The sequence below is a fragment of the Equus quagga genome, chromosome 3 (assembly GCF_021613505.1).
Source record: "Equus quagga isolate Etosha38 chromosome 3, UCLA_HA_Equagga_1.0, whole genome shotgun sequence".
In the NCBI taxonomy this organism is placed as follows: domain Eukaryota; kingdom Metazoa; phylum Chordata; class Mammalia; order Perissodactyla; family Equidae; genus Equus; species Equus quagga.
In genome coordinates, this window is record NC_060269.1 from 104,946,943 (window position 1) to 104,970,378 (window position 23,436).

The window sequence follows — 23,436 nt, forward strand, 5'->3', positions numbered from 1 at the left end:
TATGAATCAGGAAGAGGGTCCTTGGTAAACACTGAATCTGCGGCACCTTGATCTTGGACTTTCCAGCCTCTAGAACTGTGAGAAATAAATATCTGCTGTTTATAAGCCACCCAGTCTATGGTATTTTGTTAGAGCAGCCTGAACTGACTAAGACACTTTCCACCTGGAAAGAAAGAACATTTGTTTACAGGAGAAAAAATAATTAGAAAGCCAGACACCATAAAATAATGCCAAAACATAGTTAATGTCTGGATGGCAGAGAGCTGATTCTGCAAATATATATCATTAAAGATAGACAAAGAGATTTTTAATTGAACTCTTGTTTTTTTTAATCTATACTCCTATATATACACCTATATACTCAAAATAGAATTTTTAATCACCCTTTACAATCCTGTGTTTAAACATTAAAGAAAAAAAGAAGAATTAGAAAAATAAAGAAATAAAAAACATTTATTATAGTATTAAATGTTTTGTCCTACTGTGAACTATCTGAATTGCTACCATTTTGGAGGAGGCTGTACTGTCTACTGAGAAGACTGCTGTTTTGTTGCCTAAAACACAACTAGCAGGTGGTATAGATGAGAAAAAGACAGAATTTGGAACATGTGCCACTTAAGGAGGAATGGCTTGCACTAGCTAGTTCTAAAAATTATTAAATGGTAATTCTACAATATGTTGTATTAGAAAGTGATAGTCAACTCTACAATGTCCTAAAAAAATGAAAGTACATTTTACCAAGAAACTGTAAATATTGGTGTTTATATTCTCTAGAACACAAAGCTAGTAATATTTAACAATAATTAATGTTATTACTGAGAGCCCTTCACTCTCAAAAGCTGTATAAGCTGGCAAGGTGAATTAGTGACACATGTTTCATTTTGTTGTAGTGAGATTGTATAAAATGACATATTCAATTCTTACCTGCGTTGACTCAGCTCTTCATTTTTCTTTTAATATAGATACAGTTGCTTACTCTAATGCTTGCTGAATGTTCTCCTTTGAATGTTTCTTTAAATACTCAGTTGCTCTCTAATGTCCCAGGATGTTTTTTTTCTTCCCTGCTCAGGAGTTCCTTCAACAAGGCCCACTGATTTTCACTCTGAGTCAAGGCTTATTTAAAGTAGAACTTAATCAATCTGCTACTTCATGGAGGGTGACCCTAAAATGTCTTAAGAGACAATGACAGGAGGAAATGAAAAATTAAATTTCTGTGCTCACCACTATTGTATAATGTCAATCAGTAGACCAACTGCTCCATATCCTTCATCGTCTAGGATTTTTTTACTACTATGGTCCTTACTCAGAATTAAATTTTAAATATAAAAGTATAAAATGTAAGATGATTTGGAATTAAAGTGACAAAGAATGCAACAGTAACTGCAAGATATCAGAAAATTTTATATATAGTATTATAAAGAGATTAAATGCTAAGAAAACTGTGGCATTAGTTTATTAACTTCTACTGGAAATATCTTTAATAGCTATCAGGTGCTAGGTACTCAACAAATAGTCATTAAATTTCTATTGTGTTCCAGGCAGTGGTACATGCAAAAAATGTTGTACTATCTTTAAAGAACTGCAAAGACACAATACCAGGTGGTTCTTGACCCAATCGCTGAGCAAGCATGTTTCGTTCAGTATATGGTGCTAGCGGGAAACGAGATCTGAAATAAACTTAGCCGTAGTCAGCATAGTGCACCTCCCTTGCCTCCATGAGCCACTGTGCTCAATGTATTCTAGTGAGTTCACTGTCTTCTTTATCTATCCTCATCATGGGCTTTTTATTTGAGTGATTTTGTCCCCACTGGAGTTAAGAGTCTGACCCTAAATTTCAGCCTATCCTTTTTATCTAGGATAGTTCATCCAGAATTAAGATATGTAAGTCTATCTATTGTGAGTATCACTTTGCCCACCTGACCACTATGACTTGCTCACCTTTCTGGCTCTTACTTCTATTTTGGATATGGCTCACAATCATCTTAATCATTCAAAGAAAAAATTGGCAAACCAAGGTGTGAGGTCCTAATCAGACCCTTCCTTTGTTTTTATAAATAAAGTTTTTGGAACACAGCCACAGTCATTCATTCACATATGGTCTATGGCTGCTCTCATGCTATGATGGCAGACTTGAGTAGCTGTAATGCAGACCATATGGACCACAAAGCTGGAAATATGTATTGTCTGGCTCTTTACAAAGAACCTTGCTGAGCCTTGCTTTAAATCTTCTCTTTGAACGGTTATTAACTGTAGACGTGACCTTTCTGACAAGTGAATTAGCATTTTTACTACAAATCTAAACATTTTCTTCATTCTTCCTGTCCGATGTCTTCCTGTAGTTTCAGCATATCTCTCAGGGAAGCTAACCTGACATATACCATTAAATTATTTCCTTATTGTTCATTGTGTACTACTTCCTGATAGGTACGTACTCAAAGGTGCGATGATGATAATGGCAGTGAGATCCATAAGCGAGAATACTCTTTTATAAGCAATAATCTTATCTCTTTCCCTTCTTTGCTGTGAAGCAGAGACCATCAAAGCTAATTAATTACTCATGTTATATTGATAAAGCCTCTAACAGAAATAGCCTTCTGTCTTTTATTAGCTTCTATATAATTGTGTTTCTTTTTTGTCTTTTTTCCCAAACAGAGTTGATTTGAAACAGAAGATTCTGGAATTTGGACCTGGAAAATCAGTTTAAGAAGTCAGGTGTTGGAAACCAATGAGACTAGGTTTAGTTTCCAGCTACACTGCTACTATCTGTAAATATATTATCACATTGCATTCTGAAATTGTAAATTACTAAAGTTGAAAATAAATAAATAATTGGATGTTTTCTATATGATCAAAAACACTGACTACAGTGAGGCTCTTCAGCTTTTATTTTACATTTTCCAAAGCTTATTTGAAAAATATGATTTTATATTTTGAATACACACATATGTAGATTTCATATATCTATATGACATTTGATATGTGACAGGTATGACTATATAAGACATTTCAAAGGCTGTAAAACATCAGTATGCACTTGCTGTGATCACTATCATCATTAATATTGAGCACCCCTACAGGGCCTGGCACATATAAAGTTGCTATATGGATGAAACAGATCTTGGGAGTATTCTCTCCATGCTTGAAGCCATGCCATCTTTACTGTCATTAGTGCTTAGGCAGAGCATGTAAGAGTCCTTTTGAAATGTTGATCACATTCTAACTTGGTTTTTGCTAGAAAAACTGTGTGCTATTTTCATGAACTACCCCCAGCGGGACCAAGTGTAGCTCATTAAGTATCTCTGAAGCTTCATGCACACTTGTTAAAGCCTTTGTAAAAAAAAAAATTATATTTTAAAAGTAATTGTACAGAAAAACAATTCCGTTTCCAAATACTACTGACCCTGTAATTAGATGTTTTAGTACGATGAAAAGGTTTTAATATATAACAATGCAGACATTCAAAAGGAAAATTAAAAGGCAAAAAAAGTTTTTTTAAAGAAAGAATAAACAAAGAAAAATGCTCACGTGAAATTCCAAACATTTGTCATGCTCCTTGGTATTATAGACAAAGCATTAATGGTGAGGGATTCAGACCCTTACTTATAGCACATATATCTTCTTGATCTTCTTGAATGTGGGCATTCGGTCAGATTACATGTAAATCATGGAAGGTAAATATAATATATATGCACTGTAAATAAATATATATTATAATATAATATTTACCTTAATATGTGAGATACGTATATAAACAAAATATGCTTACCTTATTACCCTGAGAAGGAAACTGAGATTAAATAGGAAAAAAAGCATTTATCTGTGTATATATGTGTGTGTTGTTTACCCAGAGAAATATTGGGAAGGATATTTCTCCAATTATTAACAGTGGTTTAACCTGAGTTATATATTTGGGATAGTTTTTAGTTTCTTTCTTTATATTTTTTATACTGCTCAAAATATTTTATTGTGAATGTATTCTTTTATTGAGAATGTATTATTTTTATAATCATAAAAAGCTATTCTTTTAAAAATAGATCTGATCTCTTTCTAGAAATAGATCTCTTTCTTTCTTTTTTTAGTGGGGGGAATATTGGCCCTGAGCTAACATTCATACCCATCTTCCTCTGTTTTATTTGTAGGATGCCTGACACAGCATAGCCTGATAAGCAGTGCATAGGTCTGGACCCAGGATCCAAATCTGCATAGCCCAGGCCACCAAAGCGGAGTGCATGAACTTAACCACTATGCCAACAGACCATCCCCTGATCAGTCTCTTTCTTGCCCTACTCATAACCACACATTGATTAAAAGTATAAAATGCAATTACTTAGTGTAACATACAATTTCTATCATGATGTGACTCGTCCAAACGGCCTAATCTCATTTTCAGACTCATCCACCAATACAACATGTATGTCAACAATATTAAGTACTTTAAATTTTCCAGAGGCCTTTTCTTTCATGCTTCCATGCATTTGTGGATGGTTTTCCTTAAGTTTCATCCTCCATTTTCTCACCCTTTAAGCCAGCACTCAAGCAATATTGTCTAGCCAACTCAACCTACGTGAAAGTCAATTCAGAGCCCAGAAAATCTAACCAAGCCAAATATAAAAAGTAATATTGACTCTGCAATGTTTCCATCTGTCGAGTTGTCTATTGCTACATCTCTCTCATTCTGTAGGTCTAAATTCTGAAGATTAGATCTAAATCAAATATAGATATAAGTGTTTTACTCTCTCTTCTCTTTGGTCTGATATCTCTGCAAAGTGATAGCCAAGAGGACCAAACAGAAAAATAAACACATAGAAGCAACCTGCCTTGTCATGGCCTGATAACTTATTTCCCTTTGAGAAGAACTGGACAATCTCCTTTCCTGTTAAACCTCAACAATCTCCTTACTTTAATTAACACGGGCACTCTTCCATGTTAAAATATCAATACATAATATATTGAACCACTACATTTTATCAATTTCAGGACACATTAATTGCCACAACATAATATCTCTGGAATTGGAGATGCATCTCAATATGAGTGGAATTGTGTTTAAGTGTTATGGCATAGTTTGATAATATAATTTTTAACTTCATAGTCTTACATAAAACAATTCTGTATCTTAAAATCAGTGGCATCTTAGAACTGATTATGTGTCTATGTGCGTGTGTGTATGCAGTTTTCCCATGGTTTTTGGTCAAGTCCTGTAGAATGTAAACTTCTTAATGAGAGTGAACACTGTGTCTCTGGTATACTTGGCACTTCCTAGCGATCCAGTAATCATTAGTAAAATGATTAAATAAAACGCTCTCCACAGTAGCATATGTGGATGCATGTGGTCTCTTTGGAATGTCAGTGCCTATACTTGAATAGTCTCATAAAACCTGGAATATGTTCCAAGATCTGCATCTCAGGAATATAGGCAAGTCTCCAAAGTGGAGTATGAGCAGAGGAAACTAAGTTCAGCCTATAAACTCTGATTAGAAATGTTAGTGAAAATGAGAGAAATCTTCAGTTAATCTAAATTCAGGTCTTCCAAAAACTTTGCAAAGAAACATTATCAATATTATCAGGAAGCATATTGTATAAGGTGCAGTGGCAATTGTCCAGAAAGTGCTCTGTTGTGAAGTTAACACCTTTGGTTAATATGGCAACTGTCTCCTTTTTTTCTTTTTCCTTTTTCTCTACTTTTCTGGCCCCTCTTTATCAGTCTTCATAAACAACTTCATGAGTTCAGGAGTTTGTGTGTTGATGTGTGTGATAGGCTGAATAACAGTCTCTCCAAGATCTCCAGATGTCAACACCTGAATCCCCAGAAACTTGAATATGTTACCTTACATGGTGAAGGGAACTTTGCAGATGTGATTATGGTTCAGCACTTTGAGACGTGGAGATTATCTTGGAATATATCTAGGTGGGCTAAATGTAATCACAAGGGCTCATATAAGAAGGAAGCAAAGGCAGATCTGACTACAGAGAAGGACTGTCAAGAGAGAGAAAGACAATGTGGTGAGAGAAGCAGACACTGGAGTGATGCAACCACAAGCCAAGGAATGTAGGCAACCTCTAGAAGCTGGAAGAGGCAAAGAATAGCTTCTTCCTTAGAACCTCCAGCAGGAATCAGCCCTGCAGACAACTTGATTCAGACAGCTGACCTCCACAGCTCTAAGTGAATAAACTTGTGCTATTCTAAGCTACTAAATTTGTGATAATTTGTTACAGCCATTACAGGTAAACTGATACAATGTGCTCCGCAGTTCTGTTTGTAGTCCTCTTCTACTTCTATTACACCCTAAGAGGTTCCATCCTCACCTGAAATTGTAGCTACAATTTGTAAACGATGCCCAAATTCTGTCTGGGAGGTGAGGCATCTCCACCTTGGTCTCGCACAGGCAATTTTAGTACAAAGTCCCAAATGGAAATCATCTCTCACCTTGGCTGTGTCACCCTCTACATTTCCTGTCAGAGTGACTGGCACCATTTGAGACAAATTCCAGAATGTTTGACTCACAACTCCTTCACAAATCACATTTAGTCAAGCACCAAATCTAGGCTATCACATCTTAATTTTTCTGACTTAGACTTAACCGAAGCTCTCCTCTTCTCTCACAGCACAATTGCAATAAAATCTACCATTTTTGGGGCTGGCCCCGTGGCCGAGTGGTTAAGTTCGCGCACTCCGCAGCAGGCGGTCCAGTGTTTCATTAGTTCGAATCCTGGGCGCGAACATGGCACTGCTCATCAGACCACGCTGAGGCAGCGTCTCACATGCCACAACTAGAAGAACCCACAACGAAGAATACACAACTATGTACCGGGGGGCTTTGGGGAGAAAAAGGAAAAAATAAAATCTTTAAAAAAAAAAAAATCTACCATTTTTCCATATAGCTGTAAGAGTGATATTTCTGATAAAGCACATTTGATTATGCCAACTCTCTGCTCCAAATTTTTTAAAGATCATATTATTAATAATAGGAAAATCTTATCTATTGGGTAAGATACCTTTACTCCTCTATTCCTTTACAGTCTTGTCCCAATATGGAGCATTCTTCTCTTCTTTGTTTAATGACTTTGACTGTTTCAGGCCAGTTATCTTTGAGAATATCCCGCATTCTGATTACATTTCCTCATGGTGATGTTAGCCTTATTCTTTTATCCCCTATATATCCTATAAGTGAACGTTAGGCCTTAAGGGTGAAATTGATTCAGATTATACACTTGGGGGATTGGCATGTCATAGGTGACGTCGAGTAACTTATATTGCACTACACCAGTAATACCATGATTTGAGGACGCAATTCTATGAATGATTTTCGGTTTGATCACTTTAGAAGGTGTATTTTTTTAATTTAAAATTTACAATTAATATGTGCAGTGATAATGGGCACCTGGTTCATATCTTGTTTACTAATGCATTTTCATGTAACGGGTTTAGCACACACTGATTATATATAATTGAATGGATTATAACATGGAGTCTTATAAATATGGTGATTTTCAAATTCTATCATTTATTGGTTCTCATTCTTCTGTGAAGTGCTTTCTTTCATTATATATATCTTTACCTTTACTATCAATTTATGGATTTTTAATTCAGTCTGCTACAATCAAAATAGTGTATTCGTTTACTGCTTACATCAATTTTCCACTAGTTTCCACTGTCATTGACTGCTATCAATAACTTAGGAACATCTTTACAATTCTATGATGTTTTTGTCTCATGAGATATGCTAAAACCAATAATTTTAACAAAGGAGTATGTCTTTATGATTTTTCCATGTCATAGAGAAAAGGGATAACATCTAAGCACTTAGTATATAAAATCACTGTTCTAAGGAACTCTCGTGTATTTTTTCCAGTCAGTCCTGAAAATACATTGTGACTGTCTCTTGTAGCATTTGTTTCCTATCCCTTACCTACCATCTCATTTTATAGATCAGGAAATTCATACCCTGAAAGGCTAATTAAACTGCTTAAGAGCACATAATTAGTAAAAGATGAGCAGAATTTAAGCTTAAGTCTACTGGCTCTTTCCTTACATCACAGTACCTCTCTGAAGTTCTAGTCATCTTTATTTTACTATTATGATACATAATGGTGATCATATTAGTCAGAATTCTCCAGAGAGACAGAACCAATACAGAAAGAGTGTGTGTGTGTGTCCCAAGAAAAAGAGAGATTGTAAGGAATTGTCTCAGGCAATTGTGGTGACTGGCAAGTGTAAAATCTACAGGGCTGATCAGCAGGCTAGAGACCCAGGAAAGAGTTGATGTTGTAGCCTTGAGTCCGAAGGAAGTCTGGAGACAGAATTTCTCAAGGGACCTCATCTTTTCCTCTCAAGACCTTTTACTGATTGGTTGAGACCCACTCACATTATGGAGAGTAATCTGCTTCACTCAGAGCCTACTGATTTAAATGTTAATTATATTAAAAAATACCTTCACAGAAACATTTAGACTGGTATTTGACTTCACATCTGCACACCATCGCCTAGTCAAATTGACTTATAAAATTAACCATCACAGTTAAACAAACATGCTGACAAAGAGAATAGTTCAGTGGTTATCAGGGGAAGAGGACTGGGAGGTAGTCACAGGGGGTGAAGGGGAGTGCTTATATGGTGACAGACAAGAAATAATGTACAACTGAAATTTGCAATGATGTAAACTATTATGAATTCAATAAAAATATTAACCATCACAGTGATAGGCAGTGGATGAAATAAAATCTCTATTTTATCTTCATACATTTAGAGTGCCACACTTCATATATTTGACTTCTCCAACGAGTCTATTTTCTTCTCATTAGAATTAGATCTCCATATATAAGTGCATTTTTGTTCTCTATTGGTTGTATTGTTTACAGATTCATTTAACTGTTTCTATTTGCCTGTTCCTCAATGATATGTTTAATATTTATCAAGAAGTATGAGGTGTTATATTTCTAACTAGAAGCTACAGGAATTCTAATGGCCATAGCTTAATGGCTTCAAATTTTAACCCAAAGAGGTCCTTATTGATAGTCCTCTTTGCTGGTCTTACGTACCCACTATTAGAGCTTAAAAACAATTTTATGGTAAAAGCTAGGAGCAGAGACTGTGCTTTCCCAGCAGAGGAATAGGGACACTGTGCTGCAGAAAAATACTTAACTGAACCCTGTTCTCCAAGGAAGAACACTGGATCCTAAAATTTTGAATATCAGAAAGGCACAAAACGCTACTCAGTCTGCACGTCCAGTCAATGCTTTTAAGAGAGATGCTTCTAAGAAGGCCAACGTAAGCTTCCAGAAGAGTAGAAAAAATGTAGTCTCCCTGAGATAGAGACTCCCTGAGTACAAGTCAACTCTTTGTTTCAATTCATGCATCGGGTTTCTAAATGATGTCAAACTCCTAAAATCCCCGCATTCTTTCATGAATTATTGGGAATCTCCTCAATTTTCCACCTCAATTCTCTGACTACTTTAAACTAATGTGATGCATCAGCATGTCCAATAACTGGAAAAAGCAAGCAGTGTACCCTGTAAATCCTTTCTCGCCCGTGGTCCAGGTACTGCTCCATTTAGTCCTGATCTATTCCAATTGTTTCCTAATTCTATCCTTTTATAATTCGTGGACAATTTAGTGTTTGTACTTTAATTCTGTAACTTTGACCTTCAGGACTATAGCTCAGACTCAGCCCTTTAGCTGTTACTCGTTTTAGGTAGAGTGTCTAGCTCTTCACGATTTAACTTCGATTTGCAGATGACTTGGCTGGCATTATATTCGGATCTCTTCCAATCCTTCGCATATACGTTTTGGACACAAGATTTGTTCTAAAAATAATGTAACACTCCATGAGCACTGGCATTGATAGCAGAAGGATAATCTGAACATGCACACGATATCTACAACAGAAACCTATACCTCTAATGTGTTTTTAGGAACCTCTGATAATTTTTCAAAAGTTCTATAAGCTTTAGTCATTTGATTGGAAGTTTTGGTATTATTTTGAAAAAGTAATTATCCTATTGAGTGTAAAGAGCACAGAAAGAGTATAGTTACTTTTTTCTTTATATTATTGATATCGAAAGAAAGAATAAAGCTATGAGGAAAGTCTTATGGCTCACAGTAAATTTGTGTCTATTATTGGAAAGGACCTGGTGGCATTACCTGTTTGGCTTGCCCCTGACCTTGAAAATATCCTAGAGTTTCAGAAAATATTCTTTCACTAAAACTGAATGAAACTGAAGCAGAGAATTTCAAGGAAGAGTTTGAGGTCTCAAGGGATATGCCTGTACACAGATTAGCATGGCTGGAAGTTGAACAAAGGGGCAGCCACAAGATTTTCCCTGACCTTTTCTCTTCACTCAGTGGCATTTATGAGCTTAGACTGCAAGTATTCTCGAGATGGCAGAAAGCAGATCTGGACACAGTTCAAGCTATATGGATTCTTTTTTGCTCCAAAGAAATGTAGCAAGTTATTTTTTTCTCTTTTTTTAACCTGACCCTTGACATAACCAAAAAAAAGGGAAAGAAATAAAAAAGAAAAAGAAATGAACTGTCTCATGGTAAATATAAGAAACTAACAATATATTCTTAATTCTACATTGGTAGATAAAAATCTAGTGTTTGACACATGCTATGAGGCAATTAAGTTAATGTGAATTTAATCCTGTTTATCCTTATAAGGAGGAAATTCTTCATGGCAATTTTAATAGAGAAAAAATTTAAGAAGCACCAGGACAAATCAATTAAAATGAAAAACACCTTTATAGTCAGTAATGACATTTTCAATTACTCTATTTTTAGGAAACCTTCCTATACAAGTACTGGACTTCTATAATGAGAAGAAAATGTTAAGTTAATAGTAGTAGAATGAACATATCAAGAGTTATTCTCGTATGCTACTATTTACATTGAACTCATTAATTTCTGGAAACTTTACCAGCAATGATTTTAAGTTTTCAACAAATGTTTGTGTTAAAGCAAAATTAGAGTATACACACACACACACACACACACACACACACACAGAGTCATTAATCTTGATGCATGACATAAGACAAAAATCTCTATAGTAGTTGCTGTTGATGCCTCATCCCATATATTCAGCAATTTTAGTTGACAGTTTCCAGCCTATCCTCAGCTTTTCAGTTAAACCTTTCTTTCCTCTTGTCTTCTGAGGAATTTTATAAACCACTTGACTGAGGTATGAATGACAGGTAAAATGCTGTAGATATTTAATGTATACAGTTCCTTGAGTCTAGGGATAAGTATACATCCATGAAGCCATCACTACTATCAAGGTCGTAGATATATCCATTACCTCCCAACCCTTCCTTCCATCCCCTCGATTATTATGATGATGATGATGACTTTGTTTGTGCTTGAGCTAAGAACACAGCATAAGATTTACCCTCTTAGTAAGTTTTAAGAATATAATACAGTGTCATTGAAGACTTTATTGGTAGGAGAACTTGCTTAGATGCAGTTAGGGACAACTTATAAGTTTTAGGGAGTTAATATCCCTCAGTGAACACTCAAATCATAGAGAATGGTGCCTTCAATGAATAGATGTAAGAGCTCCTTTCTTCTTGAGGGATGATTCTAAAGCCTGTTTCATATAGTTTTCCAGAGAGTTCTTAGAGGGCTGAGTGCCAGGAGCCTATAGCAGTAATATCATTAACACAAGCTTCTCTCACCTGCCTCATGCTTTCTTACTTGCACTTCCTGGGATCATTTCTCACGTATGTTACCTGTACCCATGTTCCTGTCTCTGAGTCTGTGTTTAGAGCCACTCAACCCTGGCATAGTGGAATGAGGAAAATATAATTCCTTCATTTGAGTTACCTTTGTTGTTGAAAGAATCAATAATAGAGACAGAAAACCTGGTGAAATTGACCAACCTATACTGGCAGACTTTCCATTTAATTATTTTATATATACAGATCAAAAGCTTCCTATGATAAATACCTCCATATTAAAATTACCTAAATAAAAACAATTTAAGTGAGTTTAAGATTTATGTTTAGTGATAGAGAATAGAATAGAATTCCAGAATATCAAAATATTTGGAAGATCTGTCCAATTAAGTTTTAGAGAATTTCAACTGTTCCTATTTTTTAGTTGTTCAAAAAAAAGGAAATGATCCTAGCAAATATACTTATCACTATTATAACTAATATCTTCTCTACTGAAAAACTTGTGGTTGGTTTAATCTTTAAAGTTACTTATCTTCAATGAATACTGTTCTGAGTAAATTCTGTCTTTAGTTTCTGTCTTCTTGCCATAGAGCATAAAGCGGTTCCCTAAGAAAAAACCAATTGAGGTGATTCACGCTACCTGCCTTATAATAAATTTGTCTCTATTTCCTTTTAAATTAACTTTGGATATTTATTAGATCTATAATACAAGATCACTTACAGGACATGAGAGTGAGATTGTGCAGTTGGGCTTGCCCACAGCCCAGCTCATTTTGAGTAATTGTAAGTAGTAATACTCATACTTTTTTTATTGGCTAATACTGTAAGGCGGCATCTGCCATCAGCATCCTCATATAAACTCATCATTGCTACAGCATCTGTTCCATCACACAATGTTCTATTTCTGTGTCTCACACATCTAGCTAGAGAGGAACAAATAGAGTATTTTAAAACAAGTTGCCAGTGTTTCTAAATGAGAACTCAAATCATCTTTGCCAAAAATGTATGTGACGGAACAGGAATAAACTATGACTTGTGACTTTAAAGAATATAAAAAATGGTTAATTGTTTCATTTATACTTAAAGATTAAGATTATGCAATTAAAAATTTGGAGGGCAGGGAGATAAAGGAAGATGTGGGGATAAAAGATGCAAAAGACAGTGTTACTTCAGAAAAAGTGATATGGGAATAAGTTTCTGATCTGGTGGAAAGTATCTCAAGAGAATTTAATTGAAATCAAAGATTAAGGAAATATATAGTCTCTTGTCTCTTTTAGAAAAGGTGGTTAGAAGACATCTTGAATGGTTAAAAGATATTAGCACACTTGTGTCAAAGCTAATTAGACAAACCACCCTAAGAACCAGAAAGAACAGGATTCTGCGATCCAAAAGCACAGTGTAAAAGTCTATAAGAGAATCGCTAACAGGCCAGTCCCTGGGAGGGCTTTCCATTGTGTTTCATTGCAAGCATTGTATTTTGATTCAAATCCTACACATAGCTTACATGACTTAATGGAGGGAAGATTGCTTTTTCTTTGTTTAAGAAGAAGTGTCGCATAAATTATTACCATGATGTTAAATTATTCTTCTTACTGCTTTACAACAATTTGAGAACATTTTGCATGAGAAAAAATATGTCCAAATATAAATGAAGGCCACCCAATGTGTGAAAGGTAGCAGCATTTTGTGGCACATGGTGTGTCGATCAAAGAAAGAAAAGACATGACAAAACTCCATTTAGTCATGTATTTATTCAATTAATTTATTTAAATAGCATTCACTTCAGACTAAGTAGATATGCTGTAGAAGAAGTAAGAGCTTTGAGTTTTTATTGCTATCCACTGAACATAAAACACTGCCATTATCTCATTATGTGTGTATTTTAATTAAACAAAGGCTAGAAAATAGTTCTGAAAGTGTAGAACATATATTGTATATAATCGTGGAATCATGCTGTATTTAAATGAAAATTTTAAATGATAGTATGTTAAGCTATGAGGAATTTATCTTCTGTACAAATAAATCAGTAAGTGAGTAAATCAGTGGAAATAGTTGAGTAAATGCAACCTTTTATTGTAATGTTGATATGATCTTTTCTTTCAACAAAGTTACAGTCTAGTTTTAACGATAGCTCATATTAAAATAATGATGAAATACTAAAAAGGTAATGATTAGCTATTGTATTCAAGATTAAATCTGATACTATCTCATGGTGTGAGTATATTGAGGTAATTTTACAGGGTCCTGAGTCAAAAGCCATGGATTCTTATTCTGCCACTGCAATTTCATAATGGTAATTTTGACTCTCATTGTGTGCATCTCTAAATAACCAAATGTTCAAAAGAGATACAGGGTGTCAGAGAGAGAGGAAGAGGCTCAAATGAGGCAATGCATGTGAAAGTTGCCAAAAGAAGTTTGGTTTTTCATCATCATTAATATAGGATTTCAGAAGGGTAGATTCAATGATTTATTCATCTCTTTATTGAAAACACATTTATTGAGCCCCAATTATACAGCAGGCACCTTTCTAGGTGCTGGATACATATCACAGAATAGACCAATCCCCTACTCTGGGCAAGCTTACATTCTAGGGGAGGTAATAGAAAATGAACAAAGAAACAGACATCAAATATCACATATTTCAAGCACAGGAAGAGAATAGAGCAAAATAAGCGGATGCAGAGTGACAGCTTTTTGGAGAACTGATGAAGATTATTTTGGGTTGGTTACTTTTGACAACTGCAAACAGGAAAGAGGCTTTGAGGAGCGGAATTTGCTTGCCCTTTGTTGGGAGACATTTACATTTGTAAGGGAGATCTCCATCTGTAGGGGTGTCTCCCTCCCTGCACCAGGAAGAGGGGGGGATGACCTTATCTCTAGAAACTCTTAATGGGGAAGGCAAGGACATCCTGACTTAATCTGATCTGATTCTTATCTAAAGTTATAGGACCACCCAACAACCAGACCCCACCTGCACTGATACCATTTTAATGACTTTTTTTACAAATTCTTTCCTTTGTGTTGTAAAGAGATAACTCACATACCTATGCCTTAAATTTAGCCCTACCCTCAACCCATGTTTTGAAGCTCTTCCTGCCCATGGGTCCTGTCCCCATGCAGCAGCTCTTTACTCCCCATGGGTCCCGTCCCCATGCTATTCCACACTATTCTCTGAATAAAAGAGCACTACTGCCAGACCTTGAGAGTCCAAGAAATCTTTCTTTTGACTCCTCGACTCAACAAGGCCACATTGGAACTATTTTAAACAGGGCAATCAGGGAAATCTTTTCTGAGAGATGTCATATATAAAGAGATCTGAATGAATTTAGGGTGAAAACTATGAGGGTTTTTAGAGTAAGAGTTTCAGGAAGATGGAAAAATAAATGCAGCAGCATTAGGAGAAATAAGCTTGGTGTACAGGGAAAAGAGCAGGGAGGATAATGTGAGTGAGGGGCAGGATGATAGGAGATGGAATTGGGGTTAATGGAGCAGGGCTTAATGTGAAAAGAGGATGGGGATACTCAGAAAAGGTTTAGAGAGAGTACAAAACTTTACCGGGATCTGGAAGGAAAGTTGAGATTTGTGGAGAAAGAGAGGAAAAGGCAGGGACTCCATGATGAGGGAAACATGGAAAAGGAAGTGAGTAAACAAACATTGACATATTCAGGGAATTAGGCTCATGATGGGAACTCTAACAGGTAGTGAGCCAAAGCAATAATTTAGAAATGAGCAGCCATTAAACAGCAGTTTGATATAAAAATTATCCGGGCAATAAGAAGGGTGGTTTGAAATGATGAGCACCTAAGGTAAAGTTGTGTTAATTAACCTATGGGTCAAAGGCACCCACAAGATGATGTATTAGCTAGAGTAGGCTAACCGATTTAACAAACCAACCACTAAATCTCACTGGTTTTACACAGTTATTTTATTTTTGCTTACATCACAGAGGAGAAGACCCTCCTATGGGTCTTGCTCTATACAGTCATCCACACCCCCAGGAACCTTCCAGATCGTGGCTTTGCTTCCTTCTGAGTCCTTGAATTCCTCTCCATTCAGTCAACTGATGGGAAGAGCAAAACCTAGGCATTGGAGAGTATCTATTGTCTATTCCAGGAAGGAGAGCTCATTACTTCATCCTCAATGAGCTGGATCTAAGTCAAGAGGCCACATGTCACTGAAAAAGAGCCTGGAAAATACAGTCCAGTTGTTTGACCAGGAAAAAAAGCAAAACAGAGAAAACACAGTCAGAGATACACACATGTTAGATATAAGTAGGTAGCACAAAGGAAGTGAAATCAAAAAGAATATATGTATTAAAAGGAATAATAGAATATATAAAATAAATACCACAAAGGAAACATAAAACATCCAATGTCATATATGGTCTCTTATTTTAATATTTCTATTCAAGTAAATATAAAAAATTGTCATCATCATCAAAAAGCTTTTGGGTAAACATCATTAGGGGAAATTCTTCATAAAAAAATGTTCTCTCTTTTATTGAAATATTACCTTTTGAATTGAATTTCATATTTTCTAGTTTCCTACCCACTCCTACAGTACATCAGTGATGACCACGGCATTTCAATAATGGGATTATTTTTTATCTTTTATTTTTTCCATGTTTCCTAAGTGAATAATGCTGGTTCATTATGTTCTCATTCTACAATGCAATATGTGTACACATCTGTGTGATTTTTATTTATTGAAAAACTTTTTTTCTTACCAATTAGAAACAAAGAGAGCTTAAAATGAGTTTTCCTTTTAATTTAAGGCAGAGGTGTTACGAAAACGGCAATTTGGTACTTGGAACTATTTGGAAGCAAAAATGAAAGTAAGATTTTAAAATATAAAATAATATCATTTAAAGATAATGTAATAGTTGACAGTATATCTAGAATGGATGTTAAAATCACATACGGCCTTACAAATTTGATCTATGGAGTGTGACTTATAATGACTCATGAAAAGATGGTCGATTTTTCTACACCTTAAATATCTGTGTAGTAGTAGTAATAATTATAATAAAACAATTTTATTAGAAAATTTATTTTGACATAGAAGACTATCCTCAAACACATGATCCTTTAGGTAGCAATTCTTCTGATCTGAGACACTTCACAGCATTATTGCTGATAGCCTTCAGGTGTGCCAGTAATTAGATACATATGTGTGAAAGAACTATTAGCTTTACATCAGATCTAAAAACCTTCTATCATTCCTTCATATTTATTTTCTCTCTTTTTCCTACCAGGACACTACTATCTGGTGGCTAAAATTTGACTGGATCTTATCGTTCAAAAATAATAACTTCTGATATAGGCCCACGCTATAACGATAGTTCTCGTCTAAAGCAGTGGTTTTCAAAAGTATTTTTTTCCTCATATATCCCCTACAAGAATTTAGAAAAAACAAGTATTTTCAAGAAAGTTTTCAGTTTGACAATTAAATTGTAGCAGTTTAAAACAGCAAAAATATTTGAAATTTTGCCTCCTTGAATATCAGCATTTTAAAATGGACACGTTATGTCATTCTTTCATTTACATCCAATGAGATCCAAATATCATAATGATTTGATATATAACATCACTATTTTAAAAGAAATATATGAAAAAGCTTAAAATTGCTTGGTTTGTACTTCTTTAGATCAATTCAATCCCAATTCCTCCATGGAATTTTATTCAAATGTATAGAATACACAAGTCTTTTGTTGAAAATCTTTATTTCTCTACAATAAGGTGTTTATATTTAAATTTAAAATCATTTTTTAAAATGCCTGTGAGCGTAAGACAGCAAATGTTAAAAAAAATATTTTAGATTGACATATCTTTAATATTATATATAAATGTAACAAACAAGGGATCAAAGTTCTTCTATCATGTATCCATGGATAAACATTATTTATTGTGAGAAGAATGCAGAGTTCTACATCCATTCTATTCCTTTAGTTATTAAAGAAATAGGTCTGAGCGTGAAGAAACTATGTTCATATAAGTAAATAGATTTGAACAGACTCATTAAAAACATATAACTCAGTTCTTTAAACCCTTTCTGAGTTTTGTGCTAAAAATCACATGCTGATTTCCCATTAAAATATATTTAATAACCTGTCATCTGACGACTAAATTTGGTTCTCCTTCAATTCTGTTGAAAAGTATGAATTGGAAACAACCTGAAAAAGCATTTGTTCTCTAGTCATTAGAGTCATTCATTTTCTCAACTCCAGCATGAATATCTAGTTTATCCTCTGTGTGTATGTGTGAGCGTGAGTGTGAGTGTGAGTGTGAGTGTGTGTGTGTGTGTGTGTAAAACCCAGGAGAATTCTACATCCTGGAACAATATACTGTAATTAGCCTTAGGATGGATGAGAAGTGTTCCTTCTACCATTAAGTGTAGATAAATGTACTAGAAAAAGGAGATGTACGAAAAAAATCTCCTCGACTCAGGAACTTTCTCAGTCATATGAAAGAATCCATATGGAAGAGAGGCTCAGGAAATTAATTTCCTTAAAACCATCTGTGCTTATATCTTATAGCCTGGGCTATACACACCCTACTCGGAAGACAACTGGTCTAAGGATGCTGTCTGCAACCTGGGGACGATCCCCTGGAGAGTTTGAATATACTGACTGGCACTGATTCATGATGTAGTCTCTTTTGGGGGGCTCACATATCACAGATGGCATGCAGTGTGTCCTGTGTAAAGGGTAGAAGTTCCACATCCTGGAGAGATTGACAGCGTCACACAATCTCTTATTTGCCTCAGAATATTATGACTTATTGAAGTTTACTGTGTATAGTTGAGTGGACTTCCACACTATGTATTTTACAGTTTTAATGAATAAAATACTCACAAAATAGACAAGAGGCCTACAAAGACTTCTGCCAAATAAACATGTATTAAAGATAATATATGATTAATAATCCAAACATGAGCAAACATCAGAAAATGGCAGAACTGATACTTATCAATCAAGTTCAATCTTTTGGTAAGCCACACTTGAAAGACAAAAAAAGTAATGATCTAAACTGACATGACAAGGGATCAGCAAAAGGTTTCTAAATCATCAGAGAGACAATTTGAAGTATAAGTGTTCATATGTAATTAATAAAATCTTTAAAATGTTTTAATCATTGTTAGCACCTTTGTATTTTGTGATGGTTTACAATGTACATAATACATTAGTAAAGAATTAGGTGTACATAATTTATAAATAATTAAAACATGTTTTGGGATATTTGTCCAAAAATATTTTCATGATGGGATGGGTTATCAAAAAACTTTGGTGACCACTGGTCTAGAGAAAGTGCTAGTGTTAACTTTTGTATATGATAGAAAAAACAGTAGCTGTCTATCTAGAAATTTTGTCACTATTATTTCCTCTCTATAATTTGCACCAAATGGCAAATGTAGAAGAAGCTGTGAGGTTTTGGGACAGTGTATTATCAACGATGCTAATGACAATATAATTATGCCACTCTACACATGTAAATAGTGTAAATGATATGATTTTCAAATAATTTATATGTAAATAAATACAATGAGTTTTTTTGAACACACAATATAAAGATTGGAAAACGTATGTAATTAGACACAATTTTCTTTCAGGATGAGTCATTTCCCAGCAACATTTTTAGTCAATGTAAATTCCAATAGAACTTCCAAAATATTTGAGCCATAAACTGAACACATCTTTGTCTCAAGCTAGTGTCCCTACCACAGAGAAGCAGAGGCCCCTGCAGAAACAAACAAATCTTTGCCATTTTTACAAGTTTGCCATAGCAATATTCATGAATTCCTTCACAGATACAGAGTTTGCTTTTAAGATTTTCTGTGTCTATGTTGCATAGCTCTGGGCAGGAGTTCAATTTAGCGATGACGTTACCATTAGTGTATATGCTTCAGGTTAACAAACATGGAACAATTAATATTTTCATTTCACAACTGACCCAGTTAGATACTTCATTTCTAGAAGATACATAACTTGAAATACCACTGTGCTTTAATATAATCAATGGGTACCTGAAATGTGTTCCAACTGAGTTCCTCATTTCAGAGCTGAGAACAGCAATCCAGACACGAAGACCACAAAGTGCTCTACAACTCAAAGCAAAATTCACACAACTTAGAACACCAAACACCTGGAAAAAAAGACTGAATGAGTAAATGAAGTTTCTGTCCCTATTAGCAATTCTCAAGCTAAGGCATATACAAACAGACTGGAGATAAGGTTGAAGCTGAAACTGTCTTGAAAACAATGAAAAATCTAGTTCTAGAAATGACTATAGGAAAGAATTGTAAAAATTGTGAAAGAGGCATGAAGCTTTTTCAGCCACACTTGCAAACACAATTATAGCAGTTTTACCAGTAGTTGTGTGTGAATTTGAATAGCAATTATACATGTGCACGCAGTTTCATTAGAATTTAATGCATGTCGTTCTAAAATATGTTATTAACTAAAAGTTAATTGTTTTTTCTTTAAATAAAACAGTGAAACTGATTTCAGTTACTCATAACTAAAACAAGGTGTGTTTTTTTTCTTTTTCTCTTTTTAATTTAGACTTCTATTCAAATATGATAGCCAATATACCATCAAAAATTTTTCATTAAGCTAGAGGGAAAAACATACTTGACTCAAAAAATGAAAGTCCAACATAAACCCAGGTCCGAGTATCAATCTAGATTTAATCCTTGATGTCACAGTGACTTCTGTGATTTAATCCTTGATGTCATAGTGACTTCTGCGATTTCCTTAAGGTAATTCTAAAACATTTAAAGCAGTTCACCTCAAATTGTGTCTTTCCCAGTTTTGCTATTATTCCAAAATATAACCCATTAAAGACTGTTCAGTGAGCAAATGGGAAAAAGTAAAAAGTAGGGGAAAAATGCATCATGTATTTATTTATAAAATCCATATTATTTTCACGTATTTTGGGTGTTACTGGACTGAAAATCTGTATGTCTTCTAAATGCAAGGATACTTAAAAATTAGCATTTTTATTTTCAGCATTTTGAAAGTAAATATATCATGATCTTAGAGTTTGAAAACACTCCTAACATATTCAAGGATGTGTGAATTAGACAATTCTAAAAGTAGCTATTACAAAATCACAAAGTATGATCATTTATGAAAAGTTTTTACCTACAAATAAGGAGGCTGATAACATGAAAAAAATCTATTTAACTCAATTCATAAACATGGTTTGAATATATACACATCTCAAATTATTCTAGACATTGGCAACAAAAACTACTAGTGCATATTTTCTACCACAAGATATCATATAGTACAGGAAAGAGTCATTAGTATCACCAAGTCTAAATGCTACTTTGGAAGTATTATAAAATGAAAGAGGATACAGTCATTCATTCTTCAAGTTTACAACCTATTGGTAAATACTGAATAAGAAGTGATATTTGAATAGATCATTATAGACAGAGAAGGAATTCTGCAGGCAGAGAAGTCAAAAGGAACTTACATTCCATCCCATTGCTAACATCATCTTGTATTTTCTCTCCATCATTTCAAATATCTAAATCATTCTCAAGCTTTCTTATCCCTCAGGTTTTACTTGAAAGGGTATTTTCTACAAGAGATCATCCATGAACCAACGATACTAAACAGTTTTCCCTGTTATTCAGTTTAAGTATCTTAACTTTTAATCAAGGAATTTAAGCTGCTCCTGTTTATTTCTTTGACATTATCTTTGGTCCAACGCATAACTGTATTTTATGCTTTTTGGGGGTTCCTTTTTGTTTTACTGACATTTCTTTGTGTATTGATTTTAAAATGAAGGTGCTCATTTCAACTACTTAAAGATTTTGACATTTGTTTAAAAAAACTAGAATTATATTAATATTAAAATTAAACTGTTTATTTTTAGACTTCCTTACTCATTTTCCTTACATTACTACTCACATAAAAGTAGCACTTTTCCCAGTTCATATTTAATTTATCTTGAGGTTACAAACTCCGTATCTAAATAAATAAATTTATCTTTCAAAATTTTTTTAGACAAACATTTTATTTTCAGGTTATAATTATGATAGTTTTTTACATGCATTAACATCCTACCCTTTTCCATAGACTTTTGTGCTTTTATACATTTATCTTAATTTTTAGCTGTTGAATGTTTCCAGTCATTCCTTAGCTCATATATTGTTCATCTCTTGGTGATATAAGAAATTTCTTCCAGAAAATTTTGAGGAAAATATATTTGGGTGTTATTCTATTGAAGTTATACAGGGCTCTGAATGTTTCCTTCATACATGAACAATGTCTTTGCTGGGCATAACAGTTTTGAATTGCAATCATTTTTCTATTAAACCTCTACTGACTTTGTTTCACTGCCTTCCTACATTTATTATTGCACAGAAAAAAAACTGAAAAGAAAAAATCATGAACTCCTTAGAGAAAGAGCACTATAGAAATTTAACAGTAAAGTAAATGAACGGCTTACTGAGAAATCTGTTGTCAAAGGAGCACCACTTTCCACTTTGGAGAGGGGAAGGGCGACAATATTCATCCTCTTGCTGAATCTGGAATATTTCAATTGAAAAATTTTATAAATATTGCAGAGATCAAGTTGGCACTATCTAGTTAAGATTAAATTGTTGTCTTACCCTTATAATTCTTCAAATCCATTTCTAAGTATATAAGTTGAGATAAATTCTCACAAAGCATGTACAAATATATTCCTTACATTGCCAAAGGTAGAAAAGCTGGATAATTAAATTGTGCATTAACCTACAGATGAAATACTATAAAACTACATAACTAACTTAAAAAGATGCATATTTATTGGCATGTGTAGAAGTTGAAAATATAATTATGATATGAAAAATACAAATTGAAGAGTGTTACATATTTAAATATTTGTGAAAGACTTAAAACCACTCAAATTATATTATTTTTATTTTTTATTTAAATTAATGTTATATGTGCTTATAATTAGATTCTCAAGTTCTATAAAGTTTACTGATAAAACAGTGGATCACTGTCTCTGCCTTTGACATCCCTATGCCCAAAATCAACCATTTTGACCCGTTTAGCTTTTTATTTTTGTATATAACACTATATCTCTAAATAACAAGTACATACTTCAGAATATTGATTTATTTAAGGTTTATACATTATCTACTGATTTTGTAATAAAGAAGATAAGGATTTGATTCTCTTTCATCATTCCTCTCCATAACCATTCCATCCCATCCTACCATCACTCCTATTTATCAAAATTTTTATTAGATCTCCATTCACCATCTGTGTTGTTATTACTATGCGAATGCTATTAACAGGTCATTCAAGAGGTATCATATGGGGCCGGCCTGGTGCTGTAGTGGCTAAGTTCATATGCTCCACTTCAGTGGCCCAGGGTTTGCAGGTTCGGATCCTGGGTGTGGACATGCGCATGGCTCATCAAGCCATGCTGTGGGGGCATCCCATACAAAAACATAGAAGAAGATTGGCACAGACGTTAGCTCAGGGACAATCTTCCTCACCAAACAACACCACCACCAACAAAAAAAAAAAAAAAGAAAGAAAGAGGTATCATATTACTTGTCCTTTCCTTAAAATTTTGTTTTCCCTGAATAATTGTCTTGTTCTTTCTACCTCCCACTAAAATAAACTCAAATTGCCTGCTAATTGTGTTAAACTCTTCTGCTTGCATTAATATGCATCAAGCATTCTATCAATTTTATCTCTTTAGAAAAATCTTTCCAAGAACCTTCTGATCTCTCCAATCCGGACTGTTTAGCCTC